We start from the raw sequence: 20030 nt of genomic DNA, 5'->3' as shown, positions 1-20030 counted from the left end.
TGCAACCCTTTGAAATTAGGGTTTCTTCCAGACTGGCGGACTCGCCGAGTCCAGGATATGGACTCGTCGAGTCGCCAACTTAAACGTGCTCGGAATCCCGAGCCTACTCAGCGAGTCGGGCCTACAACTTGCCGAGTTCCAGCTAAAAATGCAAAATTGCTTAGTTTAAATTACATACCAGGAACCGGGTGCTACAAATCTCCCCCACTTATTTAAGACTTCGTCCTCGAAGTCTGCCGCTCGCTCCTGGAAAAGCTCGGGATAGTGCTCCCTTATCTCTTCTATCGGTTCCCAAGTCCACTCTGAACCCTTCCGGTGCTGCCATTGCACCTTTACTAGCTCCACCCTCTTGTTCCTCAGATCCTTCGACTTCCGGTCGAGGATCGCTACTGGCCGCTCAATGTAATTCAGGCTGTCATCAACCTGAATATCCTCTAAAGGCACCATTATTCAGTCGTCCACTAGGCACTTCCGCAGCTGAGAGACGTGGAAAGTGTTGTGGATCTGACTGAATTTGGCTGGCAGATCCAGCCGGTACGCCACCTTACCCACCCGAGTTACAACCCTGAACGGTCCGATAAACCTTGGCCCAACATTCCCCGCTTCCTGAATCGGATGACGCCCTTCCATGGTGACACCTTCAGGAGGAATCTGAGCGGTCTGAAGCCTACTCCACACCTGTTGAATCCTCTCGGTCATTTTGAGAACCACTTCGGTGCTCCCCATGACCCTATGGCCAACTTCGCCCCAACATATAGGGGTCCTGCACCTTCTCCCGTACAACATCTCGAAGGGAGGACGTTCAATACTCGCGTGATAGCTGTTGTTGTATGAGAACTTATCTAGAGGAAGATATGTATCCCAACTACCACCGAAGTCTAGCACGCATGCCCGCAACATATCCTCAAGAGTCTGGATGGTCCGCTCACTCTGACCATCTGTCCGCAGGTGAAAGGGGGTGCTAAAATGCAGACGAGTACCCAACTCGTCATGAAACTTCTTCCAAAACCTGGAAGTGAAACGCACATCCCTATCTGAAATCACTGATACCGGCACCCCGTGCTGCACCTCTATCTCCCGGATATAGATGTCGGCCAACTTTTCGACCGATATGCTCTCCTGAATCGGAATAAAATGGTCACTCTTGGTCAATCGATCCACGATGACCCATATCAAATCCACTCCTTGAGCGGTCCCTGGAAGCTTTGTGATAAAATCCAACGTAATATCTTCCCATTTCCACAACGGGATATCCAACGGCTGCATCTTGCCGTGCGGTCTCTGATGCTCGGCCTTGGCCTTCCTGCAAGTCAGACACCGCTCCACATACCAAGCCACATCCCGCTTCATGCAGGGCCACCAATAGTCTAAACGAAGATCCCTATACATCTTCGTTGCCCCGGGATGAATGGAGAATCGGGATTTGTGCGCCTCCTCCATCAAGACCTGGCGCACGCCTCTGTGATACGACACCCACACCCTACGGTGTAGTGTCAATAATCCTCGGCTATCATAATCAAAGGAGGAAACCTGACCCACTATGCGTTCACTCTTCCGGTGTTCCTCCTTCATGGCCTCCTGTTGGGCTTCCCGAATCGGCTCCAATAGTGGAGTCACCACTTTCATCCACGCACAAATATCCCTGATCGGTGCCGCCTTGCGGCTAAGTGCATCAGCCACCACATTGGCCTTCCCCGGGTGGTAAAGGATCTCACAATCATAATCCTTTACCACATCGAGCTGCCGACGCTGCCTCATGTTCAGATTCGGCTGGTCCATGAGGTACCTCAGGCTCTTGTGGTCCGTGTAAATGGTATTAATTAAAAATGAAAAGGAATTATGTGAATTTTATGTGAATTATGTGTTTTATGCTTAATTATTAGGGTTTAATTAATTAAAAATAAAAATAAGCGTCAAAATTAAAGTGTGAGATAAGCCCGATATCTTTACATAAAGTTGTAGTGGTCGAAACAAGGATTCCGGGGATATAAAGAATACCAAAATCCGAGTTATAACGAAGAAGTTATGACCTATTGAAGTTTCGCGACAAAACCGGCACGGTGCTGAATGTCGTAAAAAGTGAGTTTTTGATAAACTACTTTTTAGCCTTAGTAATCTAAACAAAAGTCGTATTATTCGTTAAACCGAGAAGTTCGATAAAAAGAACGCCCAAATCTGACTTCGTATGAGGAAGTTATGATTTTTCGAAGTTTCAGCGTAGCAGTAGACAGCTAAAAACTCGAATTTTAGATCGAGCGATTTTTAGCCGACACAACCTAAACGAGAATTGAAGGTCTCGTCATTAGGAGCACAACGGTAAAAAGTCTGACGAAAACGGACGTCGGATGAAGAAGTTATGAATTTTTAACGGATTTCCTATCCCGGTCTGTTAAAAATAATAATATAAAATTTAAAGTCAAAATTAGCCGACGAAGTCTAAACGGAAGTTGTAGATCGTAATTTTAGCTACGCGTGCATATAAAGAACGTCAAAAACGGAGCTCGTATGCGAAAGTTATGGATTTTAGAAGTTTTGGCACGAAAACCGAGAAATTTCGCATAGTCACACAATTGCCACGTCACCCTCGCTTAGAAAGTGACACGTGTCCTGCTGAGTCACCTGGCTGCTGAGTCATTAGGCTGCTGAGTCACCGAGGCGGCTGAGTCATGCGAGCCACGTGTCCTCTTCTGATTCGACCGAGGAGGAGGCCCAATCCGAAGCAACCAGCTCCCCAGCCGAAGCTTCGCCCAGCTGCCGCGTGTGTCCGAGCCTCGCAGGTGCGCCAGCAAGCCGCGGTCCACTTAGAAGCCGACAGCGAGCCCTCGCATGTGCGAGCCAGGTGCGAGCCATGCGAGGCATGTGCGAGACCCTCTGCGAAGCCTCTTAGCCGTCGGATCCGGAGACTTCTCAGCCGTTGGATCAAACTTCGGACCCTATAAATAGAAGGGTACCTGCGAGGGTTTCCGGTTACTTTTGGAATTTAGCCATTTTTAGCCCCTCTCTCCATATTTTCTTCATCTTAACATCCCGCAAAGCCCCGATATCAATTGTAAAGCCCGGAATACCCCACGAAGAGCCCGAGAAGCCCGGAAAATTTATCTTTTCGGTTTCGAAGCCCGACCTTTCGCAGAGCCCTGTTTCTCAATAAAACTCCCGGTTTTATTAGAAACGATCGTTTTAGGAAACGAATTGCTACCCGATTTTCACCAAAATAAGTGAGTGTGTAGTTACTTTCAATTTACACATAGATATGAAGTATTTACCTTGAAATACGTGTTATGTGTAAATATATTAATTGTTTGACTGAGGTGACTGTTGAATTGATGTTTTATACAAGTTTTAAACTGTATATGCTTTTTTATCTACAAAATATGTTGGGTAGAACATGGGTAGATGAAATAGTGGGTATGATGAAAGGTGAGTTGGATAAAGGAGATGATCAATAATATTGATCATGAGTTGAGGGTGAGTGGTGAAAATTTGAGAGAATCACTTACCCAAATTGTTGGCCCCCGTCATTCAGCAGAGTATGGATGACAACCATGGACTATTCTAGACAGTCTATGGAACACTAGCAGGCCCGCAACCTGTAGGTGTATTGAACTATATGTTCATTTGCTGTACTCTAAAACCCATTGACATGTATTGCAGGAGAGAACACCTGTAAATAATACTGTCGATAAATGAGAGCTATGGACTTAGCACATGTTGAATAAACTTTGGCAGCTATGGAATTAGTGCCCGTTGTATAAACCCGGTCACGAGGTGACTTTGTGTCTATTCCTTAGGATGAATCCTTAGGAAGGAGTGATAGTTGATTCTTAGGGTAAACCCTTAAGAAATAAATAAAATAATGGGGTTTAGGGTAGTTAGGTTGATTGATTGATGTATAAACATAATAAATTTATGTATTGTGGGTTGAAAACCCTATATGCTCACCAGGCTTCCAAGCCTGACCCACTCAGTTGTTTATATTACAGGTAGAGGACCCCGAGCATAGTCGGATGATGATGATGAGTGAATTTTGGATTATAGGCCAGTAGTTACAAATAATTGTCGTAAGGCTTATAATGTCTTGTTTATGCTTTTGATCTGTATTGGAACATGACATCCCGAGGTTTTGATATAAAAAGAAATGATATATTTCTTAAAGAAAGGTTTTGACAAACTTTTATCATATTTTGTTTTGGGGACCAACTCCGCAACATCTTTTATAAAGATTTCTCTGATTTGATTTTTAAAAAGCATAAATTAAATCGGTCTTTTCTGGCCGAGAAATTTGGGGATGTCACAGTTGGTATCAGAGCATTAGTTTAAGCGAACTAAGAAATTGTAGAATTTCTAGACTTGAACTTAGAATGCTAAGTGATGATTGTGAGATGAGTGTCTACCATATTTTAGACATGAGCACTAGTTTAGTTTAGGGAAGATGCCTAAAATGCCCTTATGTGCTAAATGTTTTGTGTTATAGCTATAATGATGCTATTATTTGTTTGGATCTATGGTCTGTTGCCGACCGGATCTGGAAACCTTATGTGTGTAGGATTCTAAACGTATGACTACGATATTGGAACTAACATATAAATGTTTCGAAGACTTAACATCTAACAAAAAAAAATGAAGATCTAAATTCACCTACGATTGGTGTATAGATCGAAATGCCGAGTACTCAAAGTGGGTTCGGAAGTGATAATCCACAGCCTGAGCCAATCACGATGACTGGAGTGCAGGAAATGGTACGTACGATGTTAGGTGAACAGATGGAAGAAACAAAACGTTTACTTCAACAAAGTAAGGATGAACTTATTGTGCCAGTACTTCAGGCATCTGTTCTTGAGGCAACTATTAGGGTTGCCAAGTCTATTGAGGAAATGATCAATGACACAACCGCCAACAAAGTTGAAGTTGGCAAGAAGAGGAAATTTGAGGGGTCTTCAAGGCCCAACAAGAGCAACATATCCACAAAGTTTGGCAAAAGAAGAGATAAAGGAAAATGGTGCGGGAAGTGCAAAAATAAACACTCTGGGAATTGTGACGGGAAGGTGAAGTGCTTTAAGTGTGGAGAAATAGGGCATTACGCCAATAAGTGTACGATTCCCAAGGAGGTGTGCTACGGATGTAAAGAAGAAGGCCATATTTCTAAGAATTGTCAGAAGAACAATGAAGTAACAAGGCCAAGTGCACCATCAATGCCAAAGTAATTTCAGGATATCCTTGAAGAAGCGATTAATAACACTAGGAAGTAGAAGTCAAGACTTGATACCCGAAGATCAAGTTACGAAGTAGTAATGTGAATAGTAACAAGTAGTTTAGCCTATGAGAGGCATAGTATAGGGTAAACTTGAACCTTTGTGTAATCGTTTCAAGGAAATAAAATAAACCCTGGTTTTGTCGTCTGATGAATAGAATGGCTGGTGTAATTTTTGAAGTTGTCCCAATCATCTGAAATTTCCATCACCAACCAAGTTGAAGTAGAGTTGATCATTGAAGATACGCGTGAAAGAAGTCCTAGTAGAGTCTAGGAAAATTTTATGATTAATTGGACACATTTGTATGTGTTAAATTGTTTTGTGATTTTAGGACTTGGGGACTGCGAGACAGTACTTGGGACGAGCATGAGTAGGTGTGAATAGTAGTAGAGATCTATACTACTGGAAGCACAGGACTCGCACTTGGATCAGAGAAAGTCACAAGGTTACCAAGAAGCTATTATTTGATTCTGTCTTGTTCTAGTCTGTCGTTACCATCGTTTCGGTAATGACTAAGAAGATGATTGTTATTCCGACCTTAGAGGTCATATTGAATCGAGTCCGACTAAGATGAGTATGTTACATGGTTCAGAGAACCAAGTTCGATGTAGCATTTGACTTAAGCCAGAAGATTGAAGTAAAAGATGATTAAAGCGATCAACAGAAGTATCGCACTCATTGTTAAAGAAGTTGATAATTAGGAATCATACATGTTGAACTGTGATTGTATCACATTAGAACATGAAGGAAGGTGTAGTTTGTTTTGGAAATTGTCCCAAGGAGATCTGAGTCTAAGTAGTGCAGTATACAATGAGAGATCATTAGAACATGACCCATCGGTCTATTATAATAAATGAAGGAAAGTACTTATTCCAAGAAGAAGAAGGAGTCCTCAATAAGGAATTATTTTGTAACTCGAAGGTTACGATTGAAGGTCCTATAAAGATCTGAAACTTTTTAGGATTAGCTGGATATTATTACTGAATTATCCAAGGCTTTTCTTCGATCGCGATTCCATTTTGACCCACAAAGGAGTTGTCTATACTTGGAATGAGAAGCATAGGAAGCTTTGAGAAGTTAAAGAAGAAGTTGTGTGAAACATCGATTCTGTCGTTACCTAAAGGAGTTGATGACTTCACAGTTTATAGTAATGCCTCTGGAGTTGGGTTAGGATGTGTTCTGACCCAAATGGATAAGGTAATAGCATATTCATCGAGGCAATTGAAAGAGCATGAAAAGAACTACCCCACTCACGATTTGGAGTTGGCAGCGGTAGTATTCGCCCTAAAGATATGGAGGCATTATCTTTATGGCACAAAGTGTAAACTTTTCACTGATCATAAGAGTCTTCAATATCTCTTTAATCAGAAGGAATTGAACATGAGGCAACAACGCTGGCCAGAGTTACTCAAGGATTACGACTGCGAGGTACTTTACCACCCTGGTAAAGCAAATGTGGTTGCTGATGCTCTCAGTCGAAAGGTAAACCTTGAAAAGTAAAGGCCAAGAGCGTTGAGAATTGAAGTTGTCTCGACAATTGTGGAAAGTATAAAGAAAGCTCAAGAGGAAGCTTTAGAGAAAAATGACCGAAAGGAAGCACGTTTGGGCAAAATGTTAGTATTCGGTACAAACAACCAAGAGTTGAAGGTATTCCAAGATAGGATTTGGGTACCTAACACGGGCGGAGTAAGAGATCTTCTGATGGAAGAAGCTCACAAGACCATGTACTCGATTCATCCCAGCAGTAGAAAAATGTATAGGGATTTAAAACCCTATTATTGGTGGCTGACGATGAAGCTCGATGTTGCTAGGTATGTGGCCGAGTGTGTAACTTGTGCTAGGGTTAAGGCACAACATCAGGAACCGTATGGGAGTTTAGAACCTTTACCCGTACCCATGGGTAAATGGGAAGACGTCACCATGGATTTTGTGACTAAACTGCCCAGAACAAGGAACGGTCACGACATGATTTGGGTAGTCGTTGATCGCTTCACTAAGAGTGCGCATTTCATAGCAGCAATCGAGAAATGGTCTATGGATAAACTCGTGAATTCTTATGTGAAGGAAGTGTGAGGCTTCACGGTGTTTCGTTAACGATTGTATCCGATCGTGACAGCCGTTTTACCTCAATGTTTTGGAGGAGTCTATAAGAGGAAAAGCAGTTTATGGGACTTGAAATAGCCCATTAGATTGCTGAAAAGTTGTAAGTGATTAGGAAAAAGATGTTAGCTGCTCAAAAGAGCTATGCTGACAAGAAAAGACAACCGATATCATTCGAAGTTGGAGATTCGGTTTCACTTAAAGTCTCATCGTGGAAGGGACTTATAAGATTTGGTAGAATGGGAAAGTTGAGTCCAAGGTTTATTGGACCATTTAAAGTTCTTCAGAGAATCCGGAATCAAGCTTACAAGCTAGAGTTACCGGAAGAACTAGAGGGTATTCATAACACCTTTCATGTGTGTTATTTGAGAAAGTTCACGGGAGGTGTGCCCGACATAATTCCCATTTCTGAGTTAAGGTTGGACGAGAACAAGAGATTAATTGGAGAACTTGAGGCAATCGTTAACCGTAAGACTAAGAAGTTGTAACATAAGATAGTCGATTTAGTGCCTGTACGTTGGAAACTTATAAATGGGCCAAATCCCACCTGGGAAACGGAGAGTGACATAGTGAGTCGCTACCCGTAGTTGTTTGTCGTTGTATGATTCCGGGGACGGAATCATCCTAAGGGGGAGAGAGTTGTAACGCCCGTGTTTCTAGGCTAGGCATTAATATTAACATAATGGTCTAGGTTAACCTTTGTAACTCATTTAGAAGAAATGAAAAGGAATTATGTGAATTTTATGTGAATTATGTGTTTTATGCTTAATTATTAGGGTTTAATTAATTAAAAATAAAAATAAGCGTCAAAATTAAAGTGTGATATAAGCCCGATATCTTTACATAAAGTTGTAGTGGTCGAAACAAGGATTTCAGGGATATAAAGAATACCAAAATCCGAGTTATAACGAAGAAGTTATGACCTATTGAAGTTTCGCGACAAAACCGGCACGGTGCTGAATGTCGTAAAAAGTGAGTTTTTGATAAACTACTTTTTAGCCTTAGTAATCTAAACAAAAGTCGTATTATTCGTTAAACCGAGAAGTTCGATAAAAAGAACGCCCAAATCTGACTTCGTATGAGGAAGTTATGATTTTTCGAAGTTTCAGCGTAGCAGTAGACAGCTAAAAACTCGAATTTTAGATCGAGCGATTTTTAGCCGACACAACCTAAACGAGAATTGAAGGTCTCGTCATTAGGAGCACAACGGTAAAAAGTCTGACGAAAACGGACGTCGGATGAAGAAGTTATGAATTTTTAACGGATTTCCTATCCCGGTCTGTTAAAAATAATAATATAAAATTTAAATTCAAAATTAGCCGACGAAGTCTAAACGGAAGTTGTAGATCGTAATTTTAGCTAAGCGTGCATATAAAGAACGTCAAAAACGGAGCTCGTATGCGAAAGTTATGGATTTTAGAAGTTTTAGCACGAAAACCGAGAAATTTCGCATAGTCACACAATTGCCACGTCACCCTCGCTTAGAAAGTGACACGTGTCCTGCTGAGTCACCTGGCTGCTGAGTCATTAGGCTGCTGAGTCACCGAGGCTGCTGAGTCATGCGAGCCACGTGTCCTCTTCTAATTCGACCGAGGAGGAGGCCCAATCCGAAGCAGCCAGCTCCCCAGCCGAAGCTTCGCCCAGCTGCCGCGTGTGTCCGAGCCTCGCATAGCCTAGCTCCGAGCTTCGCAGGTGCGCCAGCAAGCCGCGGTCCACTTAGAAGCCGACAGCGAGCCCTCGCATGTGCGAGCCAGGTGCGAGCCATGCGAGGCATGTGCAAGACCCTCTGCGAAGCCTCTTAGCCGTCGGATCTGGAGACTTCTCAGCCGTTGGATCAAACTTCGGACCCTATAAATAGAAGGGTACCTGCGAGGGTTTCCGGTTACTTTTGGAATTTAGCCATTTTTAGCCCCTCTCTCCATATTTTCTTCATCTTAACATCCCGCAAAGCCCCGGTATCAATTGTAAAGCCCGGAATACCCCACGAAGAGCCCGAGAAGCCCGGAAAATTTATCTTTTCGGTTTCGAAGCCCGACCTTTCGCAGAGCCCGGTTTCTCAATAAAACTCCCGGTTTTATTAGAAACGATCGTTTTAGGAAACGAATTGTTGCCCGATTTTCACCAAAATAAGTGAGTGTGTAGTTACTTTCAATTTACACATAGATATGAAGTATTTACCTTGGAATACGTGTTATGTGTAAATATATTAATTGTTTGACTGAGGTGACTGTTGAATTGATGTTTTATACAAGTTTTAAACTGTATATGCTTTTTTATCTACAAAATATGTTGGGTAGAACATGGGTAGATGAAATAGTGGGTATGATGAAAGGTGAGTTGGATAAAGGAGATGATCAATAATATTGATCATGAGTTGAGGGTGAGTGGTGAAAATTTGAGAGAATCACTTACCCAAATTGTTGGCCCCCGTCATTCAGCAGAGTATGGATGACAACCATGGACTATTCTAGACAGTCTATGGAACACTAGCAGGCCCGCAACCTGTAGGTGTAATGAACTATATGTTCATTTGCTGTACTCTAAAACCCATTGACATGTATTGCAGGAGAGAACACCTGTAAATAATACTGTCGATAAATGAGAGCTATGGACTTAGCACATGTTGAATAAACTTTGGCAGCTATGGAATTAGTGCCCGTTGTATAAACCCGGTCACAAGGTGACTTTGTGTCTATTCCTTAGGATGAATCCTTAGGAAGGAGTGATACTTGATTCTTAGGGTAAACCCTTAAGAAATAAATAAAATAATGGGGTTTGGGGTAGATAGGTTGATTGATTGATGTATAAACATAATAAATTTATGTATTGTGGGTTGAAAACCCTATATGCTCACCAGGCTTCCAAGCCTGACCCACTCAGTTGTTTATATTACAGGTAGAGGACCCCGAGCATAGTCGGATGATGATGATGAGTGAATTTTGGATTATAGGCCAGTAGTTACAAATAATTGTCGTAAGGCTTATAATGTCTTGTTTATGCTTTTGATCTGTATTGGAACATGACATCCCGAGGTTTTGATATAAAAAGAAATGATATATTTCTTAAAGAAAGGTTTTGACAAACTTTTATCATATTTTGTTTTGGGGACCAACTCCGCAACATCTTTTATAAAGATTTCTCTGATTTGATTTTTAAAAAGCATAAATTAAATCGGTCTTTTCTGACCGAGAAATTTGGGGATGTCACATAGAAGATCTAATCAAGAATAAAAACTTGTAGTTTATCACTAGCAAACGACTTGAGGTGTATAACCTATCGTGTTGACATATTTCTATTTATGTGCCCATTCCAGTTAAAGTTGACTATGCATCTGAGTTCTACATTCTCAGTTGTTTGCAAAACTACTTGGAAGCAATGGCAGGCCCTTGTGCTGCCAGGTGGCAAGAAATTAGGAATAAACAAGTTTAGTCCATATAAGTTTGGATTTGTCACTTACCTTGTCTTGTGATTATGGTTTTGACAAATTCACATGGATAGGAATACATACACCATAAAATCTAAGTGTCATAAGGTTTCTTTCCGATTCATGAAAATGATGGTGAGGAAATGTGACATCCCCAAAATCTCGGCCAGAAAAGACCGGTTTCATTTATGCTTTTAAAATAATTTCATAGTAAATCCTTTTGATTTAAAAGAGTTGCAGAATTTTTCCCAAAAACAAAATATGATAAAAATAATATTTACCAAAGCATTTCATAAAGAAATGTATTTTCATTATATAATCAAACTCGGGATGTCATGTTCCGATACAGACACAAAAGCATAAACAACAAAAGATAGACCATACAACAGTTACATATAACAACTGGTCTAATAAACATAATAACTTGATGATTCATCCATCTTATGCCCTCGCGCCACTACCTGTAATACAAATAAACTGAGTGGGTCAGGCTTGGGAGCCTGGTGAGCATATAGGGTTTTCAACCCGCAATAAATAATTATATTTAATTTCACCAACCAACAATAACCCGATTACCCATTCCCGTTATCCTCACTTTACGTCCCTAAAACAACATCTATCTCAAGGGACCTAATCTAGGATTTTACTGCAAAGGGGTTTCCTCAACAGTAGATGTCCTAAAGGCAACCATAAGGGGGATAGAGTACACCGATGAACACATCGTTCACAACACCTACAGGTTATGAGTCTGATGGCGTTCCACATGACTGTCTAGAAAGAGTATGTGGTCGCTATCCATACTCCGCTGAATAACTAGATCAACAACAACAACATCTAGGCCTCTCATTTGTTTATCACACATCAACTATCTACCCATGTTTTACCCAACATATTAGTAGATAAAAATATATATTTATATACATAGTTTATAACCTATATAGCATTCTCATTCAATACATATTCCAAACAATAGATGAGACACATACACATAACACGTATTTCATAGAGAATAAATCGTATCTATGAGATAGAAGAAAGTTAATATACATTCACACATATAACAACAAAATATACACATAACACGTATTTGGTATAAAATACTTCATAATTATGCGTTAGGAGAAAGTAACTAAACACTCACTTGATCAGAAGATGATCGGACAATACTACGACTTGTAGAAGTAGTATTCTTCGGTAGATCTGTAATATCTTCACAAAAATTGGCTTCTCGCGGGCAGAGCTTCGGCTCGGGAATTGCACTTCTCGGGATCTTCGGGGCTTCGGGACTTGCTTCGGGGCTCGAGATAAATATCGGGGCTTTGGGATATTTCTTGCACGTAAAACGGGGTAAAACGAGTGAGAGAAAAGAGTTTGAACAAAAGAAATCAGCAGCCATCGACATCTATTTATAGGGTGTTGAAACCTTGATTACGCTGGGCGTAAATCTAGGTATGTTGGGCGTACTAAGCCTTACGTTGGGCGTACGCGACGTCACTGCATGCGTATGGCATTCGAGTTCGATTAGGTGACGTAGCTGAGGCAGTTTCAGGTACGTTGGGCGTAGTTCATATCAGATCGATGACTCCCTCTGCCCTCCTTCGGATAATATCCGAATTAATATTAAAGTTAATATATTTTAATTATTTATAAAACTTCCGAAATTCATATCTTCCTCATACGAACTCCGTTTTCAATGTTCTTTATATCCACGCGTAGGTGAGATTATGCTCTACAATTTTCGTTTAAACTCCATCGGCTGATTTCGAATTTATTTTTTTATTGTTTATTTTTAGTAGGCCGGGACAGGAAAACTTCGTTATAAATTCATAACTTCTTCATCTGACGTCCGTTTTCGTCTGTCTTTTCACCATTGCACTACTATCAACGAGATCTTCGATTCTCATTTAGATTGTTTCGACCAACAATCACTCGATCTCAAATTCGAGTTTCGGGCTGCATACAGCTAAGCTGAAACTTAGAAAAATCATAACTTCCTCATACGAAGTCAGATTTGGGCATTCTTTTTATGCACGCTCTCGGTTTAATGAACTCTACAACATTTGTTTAGATCACTAGGACTAAATATCGCTCTATCTTAATTTTGTATTTTATGTCATTCAGCGTCGTGTCGGTTCTGTCGAGAAACTTCGATAGATCATAACTTCTTCGTTATAACTTGGATTTCGGCATTCTATATATATTCGGAAACCTCGTTTCAACTACTACAACATTATCCATAGATATCGGCTTTATCTAACATTTCATTTTGACGCTTATTTTCATACTTAATTCAATTAAGACACATAATTAAGCACAAAACACATAATACTCAAATAATACACTTCTATTATTTCGAAACGAGTTACAAAGGTTAACCTAGACTGTTACAACAACATTAATGACAAGCCCAGAAACACAGGCATTACAGGAAATGCTTTCAATAAGCGGATTTTAAGTAGATAGTGATTGTGATATTTGCATTCTCAAAGTCGTTACTGGAGCGCATGTGGTTAACCGGCACACTAACATAGACTTGTGAGTAATGGCAAAGGTCTAAACAATTAAGACTATGATTACGGCATCCCTTTTCATAGTTCTAAAATTGTTTAAACACACATGTAAGCTATCTAAGGAAAGGTGTATGATTTTGATAAAGTTTTATCAAAACATCTCGTATCAGAAATTTGAACTTTGGAATGAAAGTCAATAAAGTATTGATTTCTAGAAGTCCAGTTGATTTCTGAGTACATGTCAAAGCTAGTGGGAGCATGAGTGCTATGCTAATAATCATCATGTCAGTGGGAGCATGATAATTATGATAAGTGTTGCAAGTTAGCAATGTTAATTATAGAAAACAAAAGTTTCAATTAGGAAAAGTTGTTTTTCTATAATTAAGGGAGAGGAAATTATACTTCATTTCAATTCTAAAATCTTAGATTGAGATTTTAATCATCTTTAGTCAACGACATATATATATATATATATATATATATATATATATATATGTGTGTGTGTGTGTGTGTGTGTGTGAATTTTATGTCGGAATGGTTCAACTTAAGGAAATTCTATATATATATATATATATATATATATATATATATATATATATATATATATATATATATATATATTGTGTTCTCAAATTAGATTATGATTACGACATCCCTCTTTATAGTCAAATTATGAAAACGTGGAAAATTAAAAATATTGTAGCAAAAGACTGATCAAGGATCATGTCTTTATGTGAGACATCATGAATCGTGTCCCATATGCTTCAAGTATAGGATCGATTACATGTGCTATAATATTTATCCTTTCTAAATTTTCCAAATGTCCAGGGCATTAAGAGGGGAAAGGTCTAGAATTGGATATGACTAAGATGATTAAGCAATTGTCGAGGACAATCTAAGGTTCACCAAAGATTGGTTGCTCATGGACAGTTGGAAGTATGATGTAAATTTTTGGAGAGGACCATATTGACATATTCTGAAAAGAGGCAACTCTTGTTCAGAAGTGATATTAAAAAATGTGAATATGGAAATGTTCCCATAGGTGGAAGTTATTCATTAAATCTGTGTAAGATTAGGAAACTTAATGCAAGAAGGATGTTCAAAGCAATGTAATTTGAATTTGAGACTTCGTTTCCATGGAATTGGTCTCCATTGGAATACTATATAATGTCTAATGACAAGTCTTTGTGACTCTTGTGCATAGTCATTACAGATGATCAATGCATATAAGTTTAGAATCTAACAGATTTCGGTAAATGGCAGGAATTTAGAATTCTTACATTTACGATAAGGATTTGGGATTGTGAAATTAGAATCATTTAAATTATGTTCAATTGGTCTATTTCACAAAGTAAGGATCATAGACAAACATAGTGTGCATAGTTGGTGTATGGCATAACTATTGTTTAGAAAACATAGTGTACATGTTTGGAGCATGGGACAACTATTTTTTTAATTCAAGTACTAAGTTGATAAATTCGAAACATTATACAATGAATAATGAGTAATCAATATGGTGTTTAAATAAAAGGTGTTCGATTTACCCTCAAAGGTGCTTGGGGCCATATTGAATTAGTATTATTCTTGTGTTTCACTTTGCATGTTTTGACTTCTAGAATAGCTAGTTCATTCTTCCCAAATGACTAAGTTATTCAAACCATCCATATTCGATAATAAGTTGGAAGTAGGTATTAAGGCAAGACTGTCATGAAGCTTTCTTGTAGATGTCTAAGGTGTTGGACATAGCAAGAGTTGCTACAAAATTCATGAGTGCTCATAAGTTCTGAGTATTGGATTAAACCCACGCTCATTTGAATCACTTCATGGATTTCATCACGAGTGATCATGAGATGATAATATCTTATATTCTTCAAACCTAGAGATTTGAGTTGTTGACTATGAGTTGGTTATACATTGATTGTACAAAAACGCATTTGTGACTCGATGTTATAAAATGTACCTTTGTGTATGATTCAACAAGTAGTAGAACAAGCATATGAGTCGAAGTTTATCCATTCCTTTTACCCTTCAAGGGATAAAAGCGATATATGTGGTCACCCCAATGATTTAGTGATGATACCCCTAAGTGCTTGGCCAAGCCTGGACTGATTTGATTTTTTCAATTAGTCAGTCGTCATAAATCGGAAATCGGGAAACAACAAATGGACAGAGAGAATGATTATAATCCATGCCTCGGTCCATATGATATCTAGAATGGAGGAACATATGATCCCTTATCTAATGGACAAGTCATTGACTAGGTCAGAGTTCGACAGCGGGTTTAAGAGCTACGATTGTAAGTCGGGTTTTGGAGTCGTACGTAATAATAGTTTTAGACTTATCCAATCAGAGTCAAAGTGGTTTCCTTTTGAAGCAAAACTCTGATTTTCAAAAATCCTTATATACCACTTGAAGCTCATTTCTTTTAAAAAAAAAACTTTTCAAAACAAGGAAATGTGGCACATGCATTATCTCTTAATGTATCAAACAGTGTTGGTGGTTCGAATATTGTGGCAAATGAATATCATCACTGCTCTCAAAGAATGGAAAGATATTTAAGGAGACTTGGAAGAGACATATGGAGATCTATAGAAGAAGGACCTCATGTTCCTGTTCTTACTCCAGTACAAATTGATGGAGCCATAGCCAGACTAGGAGGAGCTCAACCAGCGTTGAATGGTCCCACCAAGGATGATCTTGACAAAATGGAAAATGACACTATTTCCTTTTATGAGATTTCTTGTGGAGTTGCGCCTGACAACTTCGACATAATCATAAGTTGCTAATCTGAAAAGGAGATCTAGGATGTTCTCAAAAATCTGTATGAAGGAACTGAACAAGCTCAAGACAAAAAGCTTACTACTGCACTCAATGAGTTTAACAACTTTAAAGCTCATGCGAGTGAAAGTTTGGAGGATTCCTTTAAAAGGTTTAATCTGATAGTCACAAAGCTATCCAATGTTGGCACGATCCGAAGCTACCATGAAACAAATCTTCAGTTTCTTAACGGTTTAGGAAGACACTGGACAACTGCCAAAATGATTGTTCAATAGAATAGAAAAATCCACTCTCTTTCTCTATTTAAGCTCTACGGTGAACAGCAAGCTCAAGAGTCTACGGTACTCAAAGACTGTGCAGACTTCGGTGGTCCACTTGCTCTCATGGCACAATCCTCTCACTCTTAGTCACACTCCACTGCGTATGACAACCCTCCATATTCATATGACGCAGACTCAGAGTATGATGACGAAGAAGAATTTCATAATGCAATTGCTCTTGTCAGCCAACAATTCAACCAATTACCACCTTCATTCCGAAAGAACCAGCAGTACAACAAGCCACCTTTCAACCGCAATCTTAACTCTCAAAACAATCACTCTCGTTTCGCTAAAAAACCTTACCCACCACCGTAGTCTCAATATACTCAACCCAAGGAGGCACCGCAGTCCATCCAAACTACAGACTCTGGTACTCCTTCAGAAGATAAAAGTGATGTTGTGATATGTCACAAGTGCAACAAGAGAATCATTTTGCCAAAGACTGCAAGGCAAATGTTGTTAAAGATAGAGCATTCTATCTAAGGATAGATCAAGAGATGGAAGAAAGGGAAAAAGGAAGAGCATATGTTGCTCAAGTGAAAAGAGACCATCAAGTTTGGTCCTCGGGGAATGAAAACGAGGACATCAGCAGCATCAAAGGAAAGGGAAAGATTTGTATGATTGCAATTGCTGATGAGGATGGATCCATAGAGACGGAGAAGAATTACTGCTATATGGCTAAAGATGGGACACTTAGCATCGTCGAACAGGTAAAACTTATGATCCAAACTCTAAATTATAACATGCATGATTGTCAGCCCCACATAGACAACCTTAATGACACATGTGTTGCCATCCTTACAGACTATAACAAAGCATTAGATGAGAAGAACATTGCGTCCCAAGAGATGTTTCACGTAAGAGGACGACTGGACAACAAAAGATTCAAAATAGCTATCTTAGAAAAGGACTTAATGTTAGAGAAAGATGCAAGAATTTTGAGTGAAACATAGTTACAAATAGCTTTGAATCAGAGAGATTTAGCTCAGAGTGAAATTGTACGCTTAAATCTTTTAATAGAAAAACTGTTTAATGAAAGAAGCCATCGAGAATCTTGTTAACAATGGGACTACTGATAATACTTACAATTGGGGTTGGTCCAATGGGTACTCTACCGCAATGGACTCATAACCCCGATTCAATAAGGATCGTCCCTACGTCCCTCCTGACCGTGATTTTATGTTTCCGGTCAATGACAAAATATTTCCTGGAGATATCAAAGTTCACTTTGGTAAACTTCATGATCTGAGTAACAATTGTGTTATCGAAGAAATTCTTCCTGAATTTTCTAATCCTATAGACAACACAACTATTCCCAGTTCTCAGACTTCATCAATCGCTAATGAGGAAATTGTCTTGGAAGGTCCCGAAGTCTCAATAGACTTCCCATCTTTGTCGTCAGACCGCAGTATCCCTTACTGCAATCATGAACCTCAGTTTTTCTATCTACCTTCCATCAATTGTCACACCAATGTATCCACTCAGACTTATTATGCGGTTGTTCAAGGCTCCAAACCGTAGACCTTAGTCAAAAGTACTATGATCATCTAACCAATTCATCATGAATTACCAATCGAAAACTTTGAAGTTGGTCATTGTTCCCTGAATCCTGAACTCTCTAGTTCAGATGAATCAAGTCCTCGTTTTTCAAAATTACCAATTGTCTCAAGGAAACCGCAGCTAAATGTCACTGACTGCAGTTCTCCTAAAACAGAGGCGAGAAAGGCTTTCAAGGAAGAAATTCGATCCTGTGGGAAAAAGTAGGAAAATCTTTCAAAACAAAAGCAACTTGTCAAAATTCCTAAGTCTAGAAGTCCAGAAAAACTTGTTTTCTCAAATTATATGTCCAAAACCTTTGCGGTCAAGAAAACGAAGAAAAAGGAATGTACAGTTTCTAAATCCATTCCAAATCCATCTGACACAACCCAAAAGAAAGTAAAGTCTTTTCGAATTATTGGTTTTCAAATCTATTCCTTAGATAACCCAAAATGGAAGGGTATTTTGCCAACTCCAGCACTCTTAAAGTCACATCAAAGTTTTAAGAAATCACTTCATAAAAGGTCTACACGTGCTTTTACACCTGCGAAATCTGCTTTTTCAAATCCTACTGTTAGACCTCACAACCCTCGGACTGGTCACAAACATACTTCCTCACAAAGACCACTGACTAAACAAAATGGTCAAAACAAATGACAAAAGTCCATTTTGCAAATGTCAGTGTCAAAAGTTTTCTTCTCATATCAAATCACGCTCTTTTCAAAAACCTCGTATATTTTCTCAATCTCACAAAACTCCAAAAAATCTCAAACACCAAGGACTAGGTCTAAAAGTTGACACAAAATTTGTCCCTGCAACCGCGTATCATGCATCACTTAAGAATTATTATGTTACCCCAGGCTCCAAACTCGTTTGGGTGCCTAAACTGACCGTTTAATTCTCAGGCTTTGTGCAAGGAGGACCAAGAAGAAAAATGGTTGATCGACAGTGTCTGCTCCTTGCACATGACCGGAAGGTTCGAATAGCTTCGGGATTTCAGGCCAATTTGTAATGGGGGTAACGTCACATTCGGCAACAACACGAATGGGATCATCCGAGGTTATGGTGTTCTTACTACTGGAGACTTTTCTATTCAAAAAGTAGCCTAGGTAGAAGGTCTCAAACACAATCTCATTAGTGTTGGCCAACTATGCAAGGCAAGCCATCGGGTTGAATTTGATAACCAATTCTGCCACATAATGACAAGTGATAGGAGCACTTGCCTGATCAAATCCATATCTGAAGGTACTATGTATCCTCTGGATGTCTCTTTGATCATCAGCAAACCGCAGCTCTGTTTCCTATCAAAAGCCATATCCAAAGTTAGTTGGCTCTGGCATCGTAAGCATGCTCATCTCAACTTCCGGTATATCAACAACTTGGTCACATGGGAACTTGTCTGACGTCACCCTATTCTTAAGTATCACAATGACACTCTCTTCCCTACATGTGAGTGTGGTAAACAGTCCAAAGCAAGTCATCCTATGGTGATCGACTCCTCAATCTCAGAACCACTAGAACTTCTCCATATTGATCTCTGAGGTCCATCCACCGTATCCAGTCTTCACAATAAGAAATTCATACCGGTTATAGTAGATGACTTCACTCGTTTCACATAGGTCTTCTTTCTTAGACTCAAGTCAGAAACACCGCATGCACTCATCAATTTTATCAAGGAGATAGAACTTTAAATCAAACTACCAGTGCATCGCATCCGCAGTGACATTGGAACCGACTTCACTAATCATCATCTCAATAGTTTCCTAATTGCTAAGGGCATAACTCACAATTTCTCAACTCCATACACCCCACACCAGAATGGAGTAGTAGAGCAAAGAAACCGCACTCTGGTGGAAGCAGCCAGATCTATGCTCAATTTTGCCAACCTTCCTCTCTACTTCTGGGCCGAAGCAGTGGCCACAGCCTGCTTTGTGCAGAACCGAAGCATCGTATGCAAACGTCTCAACAAAACACCATATGAGGGCCTCAACAATAGAAAGCCTAATGTTCGATTTTTCCATATATTTGGGTGCAGATGTTTTGTGATTAACAACAAGGATCATCTCAACAAGTTTGCACCAAAATCTGATGAAGGCATCTTCCTTGGCTACTC

Source organism: Lactuca sativa, chromosome 5 (genome assembly GCF_002870075.4).
Source record: "Lactuca sativa cultivar Salinas chromosome 5, Lsat_Salinas_v11, whole genome shotgun sequence".
Classification (NCBI taxonomy): Eukaryota; Viridiplantae; Streptophyta; class Magnoliopsida; order Asterales; family Asteraceae; genus Lactuca; species Lactuca sativa.
This window is presented reverse-complemented; position numbering follows the sequence as displayed.